At 32.9% G+C, this 18,857-nt stretch overlaps 1 protein-coding gene across 5 annotated transcripts in view; it reads left to right on the top strand.

The window, feature by feature from the left end:
* LOC108768886 (pleckstrin homology domain-containing family G member 5) overlaps positions 1 to 18,857 on the top strand; it is a 169,093-nt gene that overhangs the window by 102,264 nt on the left and 47,972 nt on the right. The window lies entirely within an intron of this gene.

Below are 18,857 nucleotides of genomic sequence, written 5' to 3'. Positions count from 1 at the left end.
CCAATCGAATACTTTTATTCGATAAAAGGAGCTGATAATTGTCTTGCGGATCTAAGACCCAGATGGGATTTACTTTCCGCGTGCGAGGACAATCTGGTTTCCCGTGATAAAAGGAGAGCTATCTTCTTTGCTATCGTACTCGCTATACTCGGAACGTACAAAAAGGCACTTTATTATTTTCGGACTTTAATTTCTTCGGGCAAATGCGCTTTATATTCCAGCTTTGTCCGTATATATTGCATTATATATTATACATATATTATTGTCTATTTATTTATATTGAATTATTATATCGATATATCAATACTCCATTTATTTTGAATGACATATACCAAGCATAATGTTTGTCATGTTAGTAAAATTAAATTTTTATTAATTCCATTTGCGACGATAAGCAACAGCCATTTCGGTATACGTTTAAAGGCTGTTGTGGAATATATCTCCAATAAATTACGATAATTAATCTTAATATCTAACGCAACGAGTGGACCGGTCATGCGTTACAGTTGTTCTCGCAATTACGTCGACCAACGAGTGCATTATTCGTCGACGGGCTGCCCGAAATGGGGACGTTCCGTCGTAGATGCGCGAAATAAATTGTCTCTATCATAAAATATCCATGCCAACGAAATGTCGAGCGATTTCACGGTATTATCATTAGATTTCCCGCAAATTTCTGATACCTCTGGTAAATAGTTGGGGAACTAACTAAACTATTAGATAGTTGGAACCAACCAAATTTATTACAGAAATACTTGGAATATTAAAGGCATCTATTTATTAAATTATATGCGTATTTCAGGCATGCATCTCTATTGTCACTTGGTGTGCGAGATTCCCTCTTGTCCCAGATTTCAGAAATTCCGCCGTAATATGCCGTGGAACGATGCGTTATCTCGCTTCGCCGCTCCGTCTACCTGTTTCCGTCTGAATTTATCAATCAATCACGCCTGAATGGGCGCCTTAGTCAATTGATCGCTTCGATTAAACAACCGGTATGCTCTCTAATCTACACTTCGGCTCGGTTGCTCGATTTTTCATCTTTTTTGCTATTTTTTTTTTATATATTTTTTTTATCAGATGCGGCTGGATAGACATTGATACGCAATGTAACTCTCCTATTAATCGATTACCGTCACTGTTTACACCGCGACCTTTCGTTTGATATAACAGCTGTATTCGATGACCCGTTCTTTAACAATCGTAATCGCGTGGTTAACATTTGCACGCGATCATATCGTTGTTGTAAGTGGAAATCGATTAGAGATAATTAATAATTCTTATCCAGACGCAATCGATTTTTTAGATACCGATTATTTTTCGAGTGTTGTTGCACAGTATATTTTCTAATAAAGATAGTTATATTTCTAAAATTTTAACACTCGCGATTCTTATGCAATTAAGTTAACAGTTACTGTTAAGTAAAAATTATTGTACGGTCTATACGTGCGACATTTTTACTTGCTTAGCAATTATATCAATTTGTAGTTCAATGTACAAAGTATGTGTACATTGAAATCTTTTCATGATGTTTATGTTAGTACAGATGATTTGTATAAATATATTCAAAACATCAAGAGACGTAGAGCTGCTTCGTAAATAAAAGTCTGCGAAAAAATATCCAACCTCGTGTACAACCTCGTGCTTGTTATACTACCACTTCACCTACTTTAAGGAGAGTCTCTTGTAAAATCAAACGCACTGCATCGTTTTTGTTTAAAAAAAATTCACCCATTGTTTCTCATTATAATTTCGGAGAAAAAATCCAATAATTTTATGAAAAAGAAACGTTCGCTTATTTTAGCTTTAATTCGATATAAAACTATCATAATAAATTAATTAAATATATATTACGAAGGGCTACAAACCAAATAAAAACACAAAAATGTAAGTACTAAGCAAATATATTAGTAAGCGCTAAAACAAATTAAAACAAAAATAAATAGAAATGAATATAAAACAAACAGCATTTCGACTCCGATCGAATTCGATAAGTTAACTTTCAGACACCACACACGTATAAGAGATAGACTTAATCTGAGATTTTTTAGTCATGGTTTGTTTGGATTGCAACCATTGAATTTTTTTATTAATTTTAAAAGTTTGATTCATAAAATAAGATTTGTTAATTTTGTCCAGATATATAAAGAAGCTGCATAACACAGGTTCAGGAACAACATTAGAAATCAGATTAGAGATGTGAAATATACTAATTCTGATGGATTCTAGATGACAATAAGCATCTCTAAGCTCCAAACGCAATATTGCTTTAACATTATTATTCTGTATTCTTGTTAGTCGCTTATAATAAGATATATTGTAAAAAAGTGTTTTTACACGTCTAACATTAATAATGACCCGATCGGAATTGAAACGCCGTTTGTTTTATATTCATTTCTATTTATTTTTGTTTTAATTTGTTTTAGCGCTTACTAATATATTTGCTTAACACTTACATTTTTGTGTTTCCATTTGGTTTGTAGCCCTTCTTAATATATATTTAATTAATTTTTTAATTAATTATTTATTATCTGAACAATTCACATCATGCATTTTACTACAATAAAATTATTGTTGTTACTGATCTACTACTGTTATTGCGAATACAGTGCGCTCAAGTAAATCTTTTCGAAAATCTGATATTTTTTGCTGAATACGAGTGTAAAATATTCTGAATAAACGTTTCTTCGATCGCGACTTTTTTTTTTGTTCTTTGACGTATCGTTCAAAGCGTTTTTCTGAACGTTCGTGACATTGCAGATTAAAGATATCTGCTAATCTAGATTTAGAAGCGTTAGGTCGACCCACAGATGCCATGTGATAATATCATAGCTGACATAACAAGATATATACATACCCTCTGCATGTGGCACGCGTTTAATGCGCTTTGCTGTTGCGTACTCGTCATGTAAAATTTTATCTTTCTGTTATTTGCGTGAGTTAGCTATGTTTTTCTAAATTTCAAAAATTTATGACCAACATATCGTAAAGAGAAATAAATTTAAAACCTTAAGCTAATTATTTCAGTAAATATAAAAAATTATGTCTAATTTTGTATGTATAAAACAGCAAGAACTTCAAACATAGTAGTTACTAAGAATATCCAGAGAAACATCAAGTATTTTATACAAAATATTATTACCACTTTTTATTTTAATTTTCTATTTAACATAAAATGATGTTCACATATGATGTAAAATTATATTTTATTTAAGATATTTATCAGCGCGTGCGTTACTTATTTTTCTTCATACATACTATAAAAAATTATATATCTTTAATATTAATACTCGCGTTTTATTTCGCTAGATCGATGGATTTTATGACAAAATTATTGTCGACGACATATTTTTTTTTAAATTTGATAAAAGATTTGCAGTATCTCGTTTATTGATAATTGTAAGAGATAATGGTAAGAGAGATGAGACGAAAGGAAATAAATCATTTCTTTCGACCACTCCTATGCTGTAAAACACTTCTATCTCATATCTATATCCTTCTTATATATGACAATCTTGTGTTTCTTATATATATATTTTTTTTATATTTTTAAAATAAGTTAATTTATTGTAGAATTCTTTTATGATATTGTACATTTATCTATAATAACGGACTAAATTTTACTTTTGTTAAGTCAAATATTTATAAAGAAAAATTATTGGAAAGATAATTAGTTAAAAAAGAATAAATAACTCGATTTGTTTACTTTTTACGACATTTTTATGTTTTAATTTTAATCGTTGACATTTTCTCGATTCGTCACGCAAACGAGCGTGTCACGCGAAATATAATTCCTCTCGTTAAAAATAATGAGCGGTATATTATTCGAAAATTAAGAGTGAGTACGATCGCACAATCAAAGCTAAGTGGATCATTGTTTTAATCAAAAATATACAGAATGTCTTAAAATTCGCTACCCCAAATACTATTACCAGAGAATTTTCAAAAAATTAAGTAAAAAAGATATTTATAAATTTTTATTTTAAGCAATAGTTTCTGAAGTATAAGGATTAAAATACGACCAATATTACAGACTATTATACGTTTAAGTAGTCACTTATGAGTATTAATGAGTGCGCTGCAGGGTTGGGCAATTTAGAGCTGCGAATAGTTTCTTACGTATAATACGTATAATACGTATAATACACATAAAACGTATAAAACGTACGTATAATACGTATAACATACGGTATTATACGGTATAAAAACCATATATAATACGTTATATTTAATACATGCCCAATCCTGGTGCGCTGAAGTGCGCTAAAACTTACTAATACTACCGCACACACGACTCATAGACAGATGGCCATCTAAATATAATCTATAACTAGCTCTGTCAACTTTCATTATTTAAAAAATTACTGCTACTACTTAAAAAATAATTTACAAATATAACTTTTTTTACTTAATTTTTTAAAAACACTTTTCCTATATTATAATTTTCCTATATATTATTTTGAGTTACAGATACATACATTATTTTGGGACACCCTATATAACTTGACCTGCTACGTCAAAGGTTATGAAATAATAATGAAAATCCGTTGGCTTAGTTGTAGTATAGTACTAAAAAGAGGAATACAATGATGGAAAAGGGAAGATAGAGAGAATATATCAAGCATCAAGTGTCCATCTTGTGATAGGAAAAGAGGTAGTGTTTTATGAGAGATTGATGACAGGGGAAATATGAAAAGGGTGTGTAAGAAGGGCGAATCAGAAAAATTCCTCGAGAACTGATGACACGTTGATGTCTATACATGTACATATATGTATATATATGTGTGTATTTGTGTGTGATTTCACTTGCCTCGATTATGAAGTTCTGAGAACGATGGTAGGCATAATTTTTAGCGCGATGCCAGATAACCAGCTGACCTTAAACCTCAAAGGTTTTCTACTTTCCAACGAAAGGACCTACAGTGTTATCCCTCCGCATCGTCATCGAATCTTATCGCCTTCAACAGTGCTTCTCAATTTCGAGAAATATATTGGCTTAAGCGGGAGACTCGCCCTCCTCGTACCCTGCGCGTGTATTCGAACCCAATTTTCCCGCCTTCCCGAAAGTTGAAATTGCTATCCATCACGTGATATCTATCACATGCAGGGATACAATCCTCATATATTTTTTTTACAGACTCCACGTACGTATATGAAGATGTATTGGGATTGAAAAAAAAAAATTATAGTTGCTATAAATCTTGATATTTTATTAAAAAGGTACAACTATATATGTTTATTTAAATTTATGGTCTAATAAAATTATTGCTATCTCAACTAGATAATTAACAAACTTTTTTTATTCTGCAGAATATTACTAAAAATTGCTCCTGCTGTTAGTAAAAATTTTTCGAGTTCCATCACGCTTTACAAAGTTACAGTAATTAAATCATAATTGTTACAAATGAAGGGGTTTCACAAAACAAATACTCTATTATATTTACAGCAAGACAACGTAAGCAGCCATGTCGCGGAATACTTCGTCATACGAATTCCTCATTGTTGTATAACGTTCAGAATAATTGCAACAGGCGTATTCGTCCCAAGGCAATAAACGATGACAAATCGCGTCGCGGCGAAGCGCGCTAATTAGTTCCTCAGAGTAATTACGATCACGCTCGGTGATACGGCAGGTAACTTAATGAAGCGCCAGTTTACGTTTTGATATACAATTTACCGATTATATGATTAAATCGGGCCCTAATCCCCCCTGCCCCGTCCTACCTATCTAATGGGGTTAACAAGTTTCTCAACTACATGCCTTCTCCGCGTCGACGTATTTATGTTCCCGGTAAGGCGTTGACGAAATATGGCCCCGAGCTACTTGCCTTAAGCTCCACTTATGGAATAGTTTGCTTTACTGTATGCCGCATATCGCGTCGGCCCAACTTCGATAGCGCGTAAGCCTTGTAGGCACTATGTAGAATAAGGTAAATGTGTCACATATACACATAAATAAGCTGCTGTAATGCAGGATGGTTTTCTCAAATGCCGTGTTATGCATAAAATGAAATGTGAGTTATTTAACGAAGCTAACTCGGGTTTTTGATGTTAAATGAATCCATTTGGTAGTTTACATCTAGTACATATATCTGGTGCCTCTAATTAATTATCAATTAAAATTATTTGACAATTAATTAATTCTCTCAATATTTTGAAGAGTATGTAATTTAATGGCTATCGAAATATTTAACGTCGACTGTTAAAATTACTACGTTAATGAATTCAATCAACAAGCCAGAAGAATCCTGTTAAATTTCCTCGATATTTGGCAATCGTTCAAATTCCATCAACGAAATGTATCATGCTTATTTCGAAATTTACCAATGGTCGTAAGACAGACTCAATTCCCAGGTACGTTTTTGCTCCTGTCGCAAAACAGAAGTTACTGCGGTCAGGGCGTTTTGCAGTGCGCCCAATTTCTAGATTTAGTACAGCTGGTGCACGAGAACCTTGAAATTACATTCCTGCTTGTGAAGCTTTCCGTGTGCGCGACGGAGCTCGATATTGTTATACCGTCAGCTTAACGTCCTCATCTACTGTCGGAGAAACGAGAAGCGACGAGTGACATATGAGAGCTTCCTGAGTATTTCCTATATATGAATCAAAACGTTAACAATGTCAATTGGATACAAATCACAATGGGCTAAAGAATTACTAGTTCGAAAAAAAATCCATAATTCGTGAAATGATATAGATAAAAATTTTTTAATTGTCTCATTATTTGATTATCTTCAAAGAACTCTTAAAGCTTGAGACTTATACAAAGAAATATAATAACATTAAAAAAGTGTAAACATCTTAAAAGATTTAATTTTCTATTTCTGTTGAAAATGTAGGATTGAAAATACGCGCACAGTAGAGGGTGATAAACTGAATAGTAGGGCAGGGTTTAATTATTCTTTCACACTAACGTATGAGCAAACTATGGACGCTCTTAGTACTCCTGGAAGTTATTAAATTCTCAGGAACATTTCAATAGCTTTGGTTATCAAGCTCGAAAATTTAGCACGTAAATAGGTTTGCTAGCCTATTGCGGTTTACTGAAGCATCGGACGTCCACAATCTTGGATGATATGAACTAGGTTTATAGGTGGACTATCGGGGCGGTTAATGTTCTAGTCGTGGTCCATTATTATCGGACAATAGGCTGTCTACACATTAATAACGATGTACATTCCAGCGATATATGAGAGTAAACAGTGACGCGCTTATACCATAAAACGTAGATTATAAGTTTATTATTTTTGAATCAGCGCTCGCGCGTCCCATATTTTTTAATACTATTTCTTTACAACACTACAAAAATGTAAGTATAAATATGCGTATTTTTCAACGATAGATAAAAAATCGAATTTTTATTGTTTTTCAGAAAAAACCACTTTGCTTTAATTATTAAAATGTTAGTAAAGCAGAGATACGAATAAAACGGATATATCATACGAATATATGAATCTCAAGAACGTATGTCGACCGGAAAGTGTTAATTTCGTAACCAAAATAGAACGTTTGTGTTGTAGAAATTGTTGGAGCGAAGTACGTTTGCATGCATCGCGAAGTATTACACCCACAGCGAGAATCGAAGACCTGGATAAATTTGCAATTTTAGTTGTGATTTGTAATTTGTGTCCAATATCTATTAGGTATACGTAATATGATATTGAACTGATTGAAATGCAACCCTGTGCACGGAAAGAGCAATTTTGCTGAACAATCTAAAAATTTAGCTAGATACACATCTGAAAATAATTTTGTTGGACCGTCAAAATAATTGCGTAGGACGACAAAATTGATTGCTATAGAATATCAAAAGCTAGAATATCATTTTTAAAGCATATTTTGTTCATCATATTTATAAGATTTCTACAAAATTATTTTGATAGTCCAACAAAATTATTTTCTGGTCTGTATAATCTAGCTAAATTTTTAGATTTTTTAGCAAAATTGTTTTTTCTATGTGATTTATATGCACACAAAATATCATTAAAATTACGGAGTTGTATAAATATATAAATCTAATTACGAAATTTAAACAAGCTGCTGATTAAATAACTCTATTAAACTGTAAAGTGTTACAGTTAAAATTACAAACTCTTAGAAAATTATGTTTTTTATTCAATAATATCTAGTCATTTTGTTTCGCAAAGAGAAAACTCCCAAGTCATCTTTAATTATGATGTTTTTATAAATTCTGCAACAATTATAATATTAAAGGTTATTATAAAGTTTCTTTATTCCTCGAACGTTTCGGCTAACTTTTAGCCATTTTCAGTAAACAATAATATATAACCCGATATATATAATAATAATATATAACAATAATATATAACTTATGTTTGGTTATATATTATTGTTCGCTGAAGATGGCTAGAAGTTAGCCGAAACATTCGAGGAATAAAGAAACGGTATAATTTGAAGAAGATATTGTTATATCAATTTTTGCGCACTTATTACAGCGCCGATTTCTAATCGCCCTTTTATAACTTTTAATTTTTTAAGACTAAGGAATCTAAGTTTACTATAAATAATAATAATATTTTAATTAAAACAAATAATCCTATTCTAAGAATTAGAATATGGCATTCGCTACACAAACGACACTTCAAATTAATCGCTTATAAATTAATGTAACATTGCGTTTTTCAATCATTTGTTAGAAAATAAAATATATTCCATGATGGTGCGTGATTTCAAAAATATGACGCATTTTCTCTCGCATTCAAATTCAACTAGTTTGCCGGAAATTAATTTTTTTATTCATATCTCTCTGTTTTTGACACGAACGCTATCAAAATCTCTTATCCTCTTACTTTTTCTCTCGTATCTTTCTATAAAAAATAATTCGGGTTTTCATCAAATAAATTACAATGTTCGTAGAAAAAAAATACGTGTATATGTATATATATATATATATATATATATATATATATAAATTATTCACATAAAATATTTTTTTAATTTTATTTAGTTTTTTAGAATGTAACTTTATATTTTCAGGAGTTTATTAATTTTATCGATTTATCGCAAATTCACTCCTATTGTTGCGTCATTGTTGCGATGTACAGATCGAATTATATTCGTCTCGTGGGACTTCTCGCAGTTGCCACAGCCGCACGTTCCTTCTCTTGTTTCATTACACGGATGTTTTAGCAAGTTCGATCGAATAAGCCGAGGTCAGGAGAAAAGGGCGAAAGTCTGCATTCCTAATCAAACTATAAAGTTTTACGTATTTATTCAGCTCGCTGTTCGGTAGGAATACATTTCGGCCGAATTCCGATTTGATGGCACGATATTTAGCAAGTTTGTTAAACCAGTTAAGTAGTTGAAGAGCAAAGTCGTAACCAGCCGTTTTTGCGCTCTTGCGCACTTTATGATAACTGCGCGAAGATAAACGCTAAGAAATACTTTGTTAAGTGAATTGTCAAGTGACTTGGCGCACACAGAACAGATATTTCGCGTGGAGATGTTTCACTTAATTTCTGTCGTCCTCTTATACCTGACTAAAACGGATTGCACATTTCGGTGAGGAAACTTTCAACGAGACTAGACATTGGAAAGTATATAATAGAAACAAAAGTACGTATTTATAGTCGAAACAAAGGATCTGTCCTTTAATGCTGTTTGAATTATAATAATTTATCGTTCTTATTGTATCTACTAAAGTAATTCAAAGAAAGAGCATTATCGTTCAAATTTATATTAAAACTTATCAATTTGTTGAAAAAGAGCATTATAACATTTCATAACACATAAGAAACTACCATCAGTAATTTATGTGTTGATAATTATTATTTATATTAAATAACATTTTAACAATAATTTTATTAAATAACTACTTCAATTCTCTTCTTGTATTTACTGTAAATAAGTTTTAAATCATTTATGTTTTTAAAAAAGTAATTGTGTTTTATTGAATTTACATTTTAAAAGTTTATATTCGTGAATATTTTTTTATATCAGGCTTTATATAAGAGAAACTTAATGCAGTGTTCTTTTAATAACTAATATGCTTTGTTAAATTTCAATTTAGCAGAATTGATATAATACAATAAGCTTATTTGGGGGAACTTTACGAGGAATAACCGACAAACTTCGAACAATACACAATTAGGCTAAGTATGATAAATTAGCAATTATAATCGTCAGGGACTATATCCTAATAGCCAACAACAGTGGATGTTGTGACATACCCTTATCGACTATTATACATATACAGTAGAATTATGGACTAACTAGGAATTATGAACTATCTCTAATAAATAATAAATTTGTTTGTTAGACAAAGACAAGTTTAATATACAATAAATGAACTTTTTATTCTTTCAAAATACTCGTATAAAAACGTAATGAAAGTATTCATTATTTATACATATATATATATATATATATGTTTTATTAATATTTAATGTTAATTTTGTATAATTAATATTAATTAAATATTTATTATATCTAAAAACATATAGAATAGGAGAAATTATATTTTATCTTTTGACAATGAGCTGAGTTGTTCTCTTGATTGCTTCTCTTTGCGTGCTATCGCTTAGATTCAGCATTTATAAATATAATAACTAATCTCTCTCTCTCTCTCTCTCTCTCTCAATTCCTCAGCAGTAAAAGTTCCTCCTAGATTTTCCGTATTCATCAATCAGATTCAATTGCTATTCGACTGTCGTGCAACTGTCAGATCTGTTAACTCCAATCCGCCATTTATCATATGCAGCTATAAAGCTTAATTCAGTTTCATTCAAACATCATTGCTACGATCGTTGTCCTAGTTTTTGTTGCTAAAACGAGGCACGCGAAGTAATCTCCGTGTTTTAACAATCGCCAGTATTCATCATACGTTCATTGCGCAACTTTTAATTATTAAATCCAGACATAAACAAGAACGAAATAGTATTTTCAATGTGCATTTAATATTTTTCGTTTAATGCTGAAAATAACTTTTATTATTATACGCATTTCAGGTCATATGGAAATTATTTCACATTGTTTCGCTTATGTTAGATTGCTTTCTAGTATTTCTGACTGCTACTGATTGATTGCTACATGCAAAAATAAATCCAAACGATATTACGTGGGAAGATAATCAAAATAATTTATTAGAGAAAATAAAATTGGTTTCGTATATGAAATAAATACGTGCTGCATTTGTATATTTTTTTTGAAACTTATTAAGTGCTATTGAACTAGTCTTTTTCCAGTTTTTGTTGTTTTCATTGCAAGCGCTGCCTGACTTGATAGATAAGATCGATACACTATCCAATGTAACGATGTTTAACGCGCCATTTTATGTTGTCTGGAAATACCTTGGATATTAATATAAGCGAAGCGCATTCCTTCTCGCAGTTTCAGGATACTAAGGATGCCAGTGATGCGTTACTTTATCAGCGCATCATGCCGAGAAGAACACGTATTCTCACACCAATCAGAACTTTTCCCGCTATATATTGCCACGCGCAAACTTTCCTCCTCAGTGCAGCTATTTTCTTTAAGTGATTCTTCGCATCGCAAACATGCACCAACACGCGTACAGTGTATCAAGGTATATGTACACGATCCATGATATCAGCAAATTCATCAACAGTTTGGTGCGCTCTCTTTGCTACGTGGAATGCAATTTTGTGCGTTGCAATTTTTTCGATACATTCTCACTTTTCGAAAGTTCGCAAACATCCGGAAAATTTTAACGCATAGAATTCGCCGTCCCAAAAAAAATTCTATAGCTCAATATAGCTGATAAATATTCAAATTGAATAATTTAATAACTATAATAAAATGTAATAATTGACCGATTGCTAAATTAATTTTTAACTGCAGTTTATTAAATTATTCAACTAAAAAATTAATGAATTTAAAATAAAAAACAATACAATTTAGTAAGATAAGAAAACAAGGATTAAATTAATACATACCTTGCAAATTTTACATAAATAGAGTAAAAGTATTCTGCAAACAATTAATACTTCTCCGTTAAAAATTGCGTGGCAATCAAGACTTAAGACTCTTTCTTCAAGAAATTAAATATTCTTGTTAATATTCAAGTTAAATATTCAAGTTAAATATTCTTGATCATTTTTAGTGTTACGTTTTCGACATTATTACATGTATGAAATTTTCGTTATTCAACGAACGTTATGTCTTTACACAGTAAAAAATCGTGCGTCCATATGTAGAATTTTTCTTGTGTTACCACATTTTGACTATTACTTCAATGTAAAATAAACATACAACTGATATGTTATTATTTTTGTAACATTTTGATGTGTTAGATTCATGTCATCTTTCTAACTTAACAATTGCATATGTCAATTAAAAATGGAATATTATTTTGAGTGTTTTTAACACAATTGTTTCAATTAATTTATATATCTCGAAGTCAATTTAACATATCTAAGAATTGTTTCATTCACATTATATACGAACAAAAATGTTTTATTAACATTTTCTTACGAGTTACTGCAACTACTCTTCTATGTACGCTACTTATTTTATATGTTAGTTTTAAATCACCCTTAAAGTCAAAATAACAAATATAAGTGTAAAGTATTGTGTCAATTATTTAACATTATTAGTTCGTTAAGAAATAACACAAGACGAATGAGTTACTTTAACTTAAAATTTAGAGTAGATCTCCTGGGACATGTAAAAAATGTTAAAATTAACATTTTCTTTTTTACTGTGTATATCGTTATGTGTCTATTGATAAACATTTTCTATCGAGACGTATTGAGATGTATTAAAAATTAAATAGCAAGGTTTTCGTAAGTTTACAACACAGTTCCCCCAAGTTCCCCATCGAAGACGCGAGGGAACTATTGCGATGCAATTTATTTCATGTCGTTTTCCGCAAACATGCTGACTGTACCCAAACTCCGCCGTCGAAGTAGTTCGTCGAGTTTCGTTATAGTCGCAGATAACGCGGAGTACTTCGTACATTTTGTAACCGAGAAATTCGGATCAAAAAGCAAATTTCATGAAGAAGTAAATTTTCCGAACATATCAATACATATAGGTCGTACATATATTGATATAGATATATCAATATCTATATCAACAGTAAGCCAAAGATATGTCGATCTGCGGATAAAAATTAGAGCAACACAATTAATGAGCGCTGTAAGCATAAAACGAGTGCACCCTAAAACTCGCTTTTGAGAAGGAAGACAAGTCTGAAGACGATACTAAATGTTCAAGTGCCTTTAATCAATACAACATATTATCACATAATTGACGAAAACAATTACCACAGCAAGACGCACGAAGTGTTTCAACAACAGCTTATAACGGCGCAAGACAACGTAAAGAGCGATCGCTATAAAGCTTTCCCAGCTGTTTGCTGTAGACACAACATGCGCAATAATGATTTAGACCATAAGTCATTAGTGCTTCCGCGAACTTAACAATGAACGACGCGTTCTTGTTGTCATTTTATAACGAAAACAAACGGCCACGTTTGCACTTTGACATGCATATTTATAAATCTCTCGTTTCACCGAGCACGATTGTTTTGTAGTAATTAAATAACAATATGTAATATGAGAACAATGACGCTGTAACGAAAATAACGCAAAATTGTAACAATTAATTAAGCAGCGATTATGACTTCGCTGTAGTCCACTAAATTGAAAATTAAATCGCGAAGAGTGAAGTCAAAATATAATGACAGTCTCTTTCGGTGGCAATTAGTTACTTTTATCTCTATAATAATTATAATAATATAATAGCGTGTTATAAATATGACAATATAATAGCGTATTGTGATGGTTACCATACCGTGGTTAAATATGTATAATCCAAAATTCGTATTGAAATTATTCGGTAAATATCAAGAATACAGCGCCTATACATCCTTTTTCCAATCGAGAGAGAATCCAAAATATTTTCAACCTGCACAAAATTGCGCCCTGCCACGAATTATGGACTGGCGAGTCTTGTTAGTGACGCAATCTTTGTTAAATTGACAAAGCTGCGAAGCCCTTCGCTAAATTTACAAAATCACCGATGAACGAACGAACGAACGAACGATTGCCGTTTGCGAAGCGTTACGGAACGCATGATAAAATTCGCGTATGGTTCGACGCCGTGCAATTAGTTTCCATCCCGGCCGTCCGACGAAACTCTTTTCCCATATGAGAGACCGAAAGTTCCGGCAGTCCGACATTTACGATGCAGTAAAATCGCCCGAGTGTTCGATCATCGATACAACCGTTTCACCTTCTGACTATCGCGCGTTGTTACCACTGGCTCTCGATTTGATATATTATCGCGCCGGCGGATAATCTGAGATACTTAATGGCGCGTACGTATATTTGCGAGCTGAACAATAATTGAGCCCCAATAATTCATTAAACTGCATTCTCATTATCCACGCGTTATCAGTTTTCGCAACGTTTTCAATTTACACATTTCTGCCTCGTTCGGTATCGGTTGATTGGTAACAATAGCATTTTGCGCTCGACGCTACGTAACAGCTTGCATTTACGCTTCATTTACATTTATATTTACGTATATATACATATAAATCGATTTAAATTAAAAATAAAAGTTTAATTTATTTGCCTGCGTGAACGCGTTCGGTGTTCTATTTTTAGTTAAGGGGATGTTCTGATTTTCAAAAATCTTTCCAAACGACAATAGCGATTTTAAACCGATCTATTTTGCGAAAAATTAATTTTTCTAACTAAAAGGGGCTATTTTGAACCGATCTCTTTTTGTACAGAATCACTTCTTTTTTAACAAAGAAAGCTATTTCGAAGCGATCTTCTTGCAGAAAAATTAATTTTTAACTAATTGATCCACACATTCATGCCTGCTTTCGGTAATAACGCGTTGGAACTTCACGTGCGCGATTATAACAGCTCGGGTAAATGAGCTGTCGAATTATCGGCGCCCGTCTCTGTTTCAGAACTCGATTAATTCCCATTCGAGGAGAGGAGCATAATTCCATCTACGACGGGCGTTTAAGTGCCTACACATACATAGCGATACACGTACATTGCGCGCCAAAGCGAGACGATAGTCGCAAAAAGCACGGTGAAAAGGGAAAATGAAAGCAGGAGTAAGCGAGGCATGCGAATAAGAGAGAAAAAGGGATGACAAACGGGAGAAGTGAAGAAGGGATGATAGTTAAAGGCATTCTGTCGTTAATGGTCAATTTCAGCGTGTGAACAGATTTAAGGAAGCGAACGAAGTTTACGCAGTCGCGTTGGAAGTCTGCAATTAAAAGCAGGGGATGAAACAAGGGAGTCCCGCTAAGGGCTCGTATCCAACCTTACCCTCGAAATCCCTCTAGCCGATTACATCATGAGTGCTGTTAGTTTCTCCAGAGAAAACGCTGAAAAAACTAAATTTTAATAAATATTTGTTTGAATAATTTTATACATAAAATGTACATAATAAAAAAAACAATTACTAAATCTTAATATTTAATAAATATTTCTTTGAATCGTACTAAACATTTACTTACAGTAAATAAATATTTACTCAATAAAAAAAATGACAGTTAAGTCAAATTAATAATTTTTGTATCAAATAAATGTTTACATTTAATAAATATTTACTTAAAATTATTAAATATTTACTAAATGTAAACATATATTTATTTGATACAAAAATTATTAATTTGATTTAACTGTCATTTTTTTATTGAGTAAATATTTATTTACTGTAAGTAAATGTTTAGTACGATTCAAAGAAATATTTATTAAATATTAAGATTTAGTAATTGTTTTTTTTATTATGTATATTCAATTATATGTTGGACGATGACGAACCGCGATTCAAGACAGTCGTTGCAAGGAGAACGAGATGTATTTTGAAGGCGGGGAGCTTTGTGCAATTCGAAGTAAATTCCTGTTGAACAAGTTCTTTACAAGTTGTATTACAAATCGCTGAAGATAAAAGGTTTCTCGCTAATCACGTGGATCAGAAAGGCAAATAAGTATCGAAACTTTTAATTTGAGGTAGGCGTTGCTTTTCAAAGGAATTTTAATTGCAGCCGTCGTGTTGACAAGACGTCCAATTTGGAAGTTGAAAAAGTTATATTGACTTCTTAATAACGTCCCGGCGCCGCTGAACACTCTAGATGTAAATCAGTAAATATGTAATATCTCTTTTCCTATAATGATAAAACGTATCCTCAGGAATATTTTTACGATGAACTGGTTAACGTTATCTGTAAAAACGTACCGCATAACTCGCGTAACTTTGTGCAATCGAACGTCATCGGCGAATCGAGAGTTGCATGCAACCAAGCATACCGATTTAATTTCCGGGATCGCGGACACCGTTCATAACCGAATTTACGCGAGCGAGAAATCTCGCCGTTCTCCATCCCACCCGATCCAATTAGCCGTCGCCGACCTCATTTGCTCTATTTTAATTACGACCTTCGTTTCGGCGACTCCATGCTGATGAAAAGTAAATCTGTAGCAGCCAAAACTTCTTCTGATCTTTAAATTATCATTATATTCGCGGATTTTTTTAACGAAGTTAAACGTCCACAATTAAAATAAAAAATGAAAAGAATTATAAAAATGTTAAAAATTAAAACCGTTGACAAGTAGAGCACATAAATAGCAGCAGCAATTTTAAGCTAATGAAATCAATTTTTAATTAAGTGGATGAATAACGATTTCTAGCAAGCTTTTTTGTAATTTTTGAACATAGAACAAAGTTTTGCCTTTTCTTGCCAGTGACTGTATATTACGTGTAAAGTATTGAGAAAAGCATTTTGCATTCTCATTAAAAAATCTACTATTCAAAATTAGCAAATATTTTATGGCTGTTACTTCGATCTCTTCTACTTTTTTTTATCATCAAATATTATATTCATTACAAATCATATAAATTAGTTATTACTTTAAATTCTAAAATTAAATACTTTATATTTTGAAAAACTATGACGTCTGCAATATATAGTAATTAATATTTATTGCTCTCACCACTTTCTAAATTTATTGCATCAACTACATTCACTTATTTTCTCTCTTGCGACTCATGTGACGAAACCAACCTGGATTTCCTATGTGCCGCTCCAAAGATTCGATTTAAACGTCTGTCATGTTTAGACGGGAGATCGACGAAAATTGCGTTGCCTGTTCGTGGCCGTGACGGCCTGTAAATCCGCATAATCTTCGATCAGAAGGAAAATGCATCAGAATGCACGTGACATGAGAAGCCGCAAGCATGCATCTCCGTTATTGCCGATTCTTTAGAATTCCGGAAGGTGAAAGGGAAGAGGCGCGTTTGTGCTAGTCGCAATATTAAATTTGCACGGCCACCAGGCATTCTCAACCACTCCATTAAATGCATCATTTTCTGGGTTAACGTTCGCCAGGCTGTACGTAGCACATTCACTTTACGACTAATATCGTGGATCATTATTGGCGATGTTTCAGATATTAAGGACAAGTTTTACCACCGCCCTCGTGAGCGAGGTTCGTGCATTTGCATTTTAACAGCCGTGTGGGCAGGCATAAGGAACTCGCGAAAAAAATGTGCGATGACGGTATCGCGTCACCATAATCTAAAATATGGATGTTTCGTTATTATGAGGTCGATAGGTCGGGCATAACCTACGTGACATTTTAAGACATCTCGTAAAGCAGAATTAAAAACATATTGCGTCATACACGTCACAAAATAACAGTCATAAAAGAGTTATATTCTCCGAAAGATGGATATAAGAGTCACGACACGAGATGTGTGTTGCAGGTATGATTTGTTTTGTCCATATCTATTTCGTTTCGCACTAATGTTTCTATATTCCCTGAAGAAATCCGAATGTATCGTACATTAAATTATTTATTTACGAAGATGTTTTTGTTCAAGCCGTTAACTGTTTTCTCCGGTTCCAAGGCAGGAAGCCTTGCTGGTCCGCATGCTTCGAAATTTGGAAATCGGAAAACGTTTTATAGTTCGAGAACTACGAAACGCTATCGCAATCCGAAGTGATTTAATTTTCACTGTACTAACTGATAGAGGCTAGCATTCGAGTTTCCGGGTAATTAATCGTCCATCGAACCACATCGAATCAACGATTTTGGCGTTAACGCGCGGCACAGCTGCGATCTTATGCGAAATTATTGTTACAGCATCGCCGAGACTTGACGAGGATTGATTAATCAAGGGGTTAATTAATGGAAACTTCATTTGATCATGAAACAATACCAGTTTCAATCTCAAATTAGTTATCCCGAACTGCGAAACCGCGCGCTCGTAATTGACGCTAGAATTTAGGACGGGAATTCAACAAATTTATAAGACGACAGATACAAATGAGCACAGTATTTTCCGATAAAGGAACGTATTTCTTAAACAGACATCGTGAATTCCGTCAGACGAGATTATTTTTGCAACATTCGCGAGAGAAGAAGAATGCAAGAGCCGAATAAGAATTAAATGCAGCCAGAGGAAGGAAAGAAATATTTAAAAATGTCAAAGAAACTGTTATTATGAAACTGCCGTTCGCGCACAGAGGAGAAATGTTTCAATTTCGCATTTAGATTTTCGAATTGCCCCAGGAAATCAAACCGCGACATAATACCGTGTCCTTGCGAACATGCGACATTCGTTTTAAAATATACGGAAAAGATATAGCGTGTCGTAACATGGAACGAAATAAAGATTGACGTGTGTCGTACGACTTGCAGGACTTGCTGCATAAAGTGAAATAGATGGAAGAAGGCAAGGAATCGAGAATACGCGGAACGATTTAATACGCGTTCCGCATACGACACTTCCTCGTAAAATAAAATATGTTACGGCCCTCGGCCGCGAGAGAATTCTGCTGGATAATATAAAGTCGAAAGCTCGCGGATATATATATTATTCGCGACGTCACGATAAATCCG

The sequence above is a fragment of the Trachymyrmex cornetzi genome, unplaced genomic scaffold, assembly GCF_001594075.2.
Source record: "Trachymyrmex cornetzi isolate Tcor2-1 unplaced genomic scaffold, Tcor1.1 scaffold83, whole genome shotgun sequence".
Taxonomy (NCBI): Eukaryota; Metazoa; Arthropoda; class Insecta; order Hymenoptera; family Formicidae; genus Trachymyrmex; species Trachymyrmex cornetzi.
Note: the sequence above shows the minus strand (reverse complement) of the source record. Positions and strands in the feature narration are given on the sequence as shown.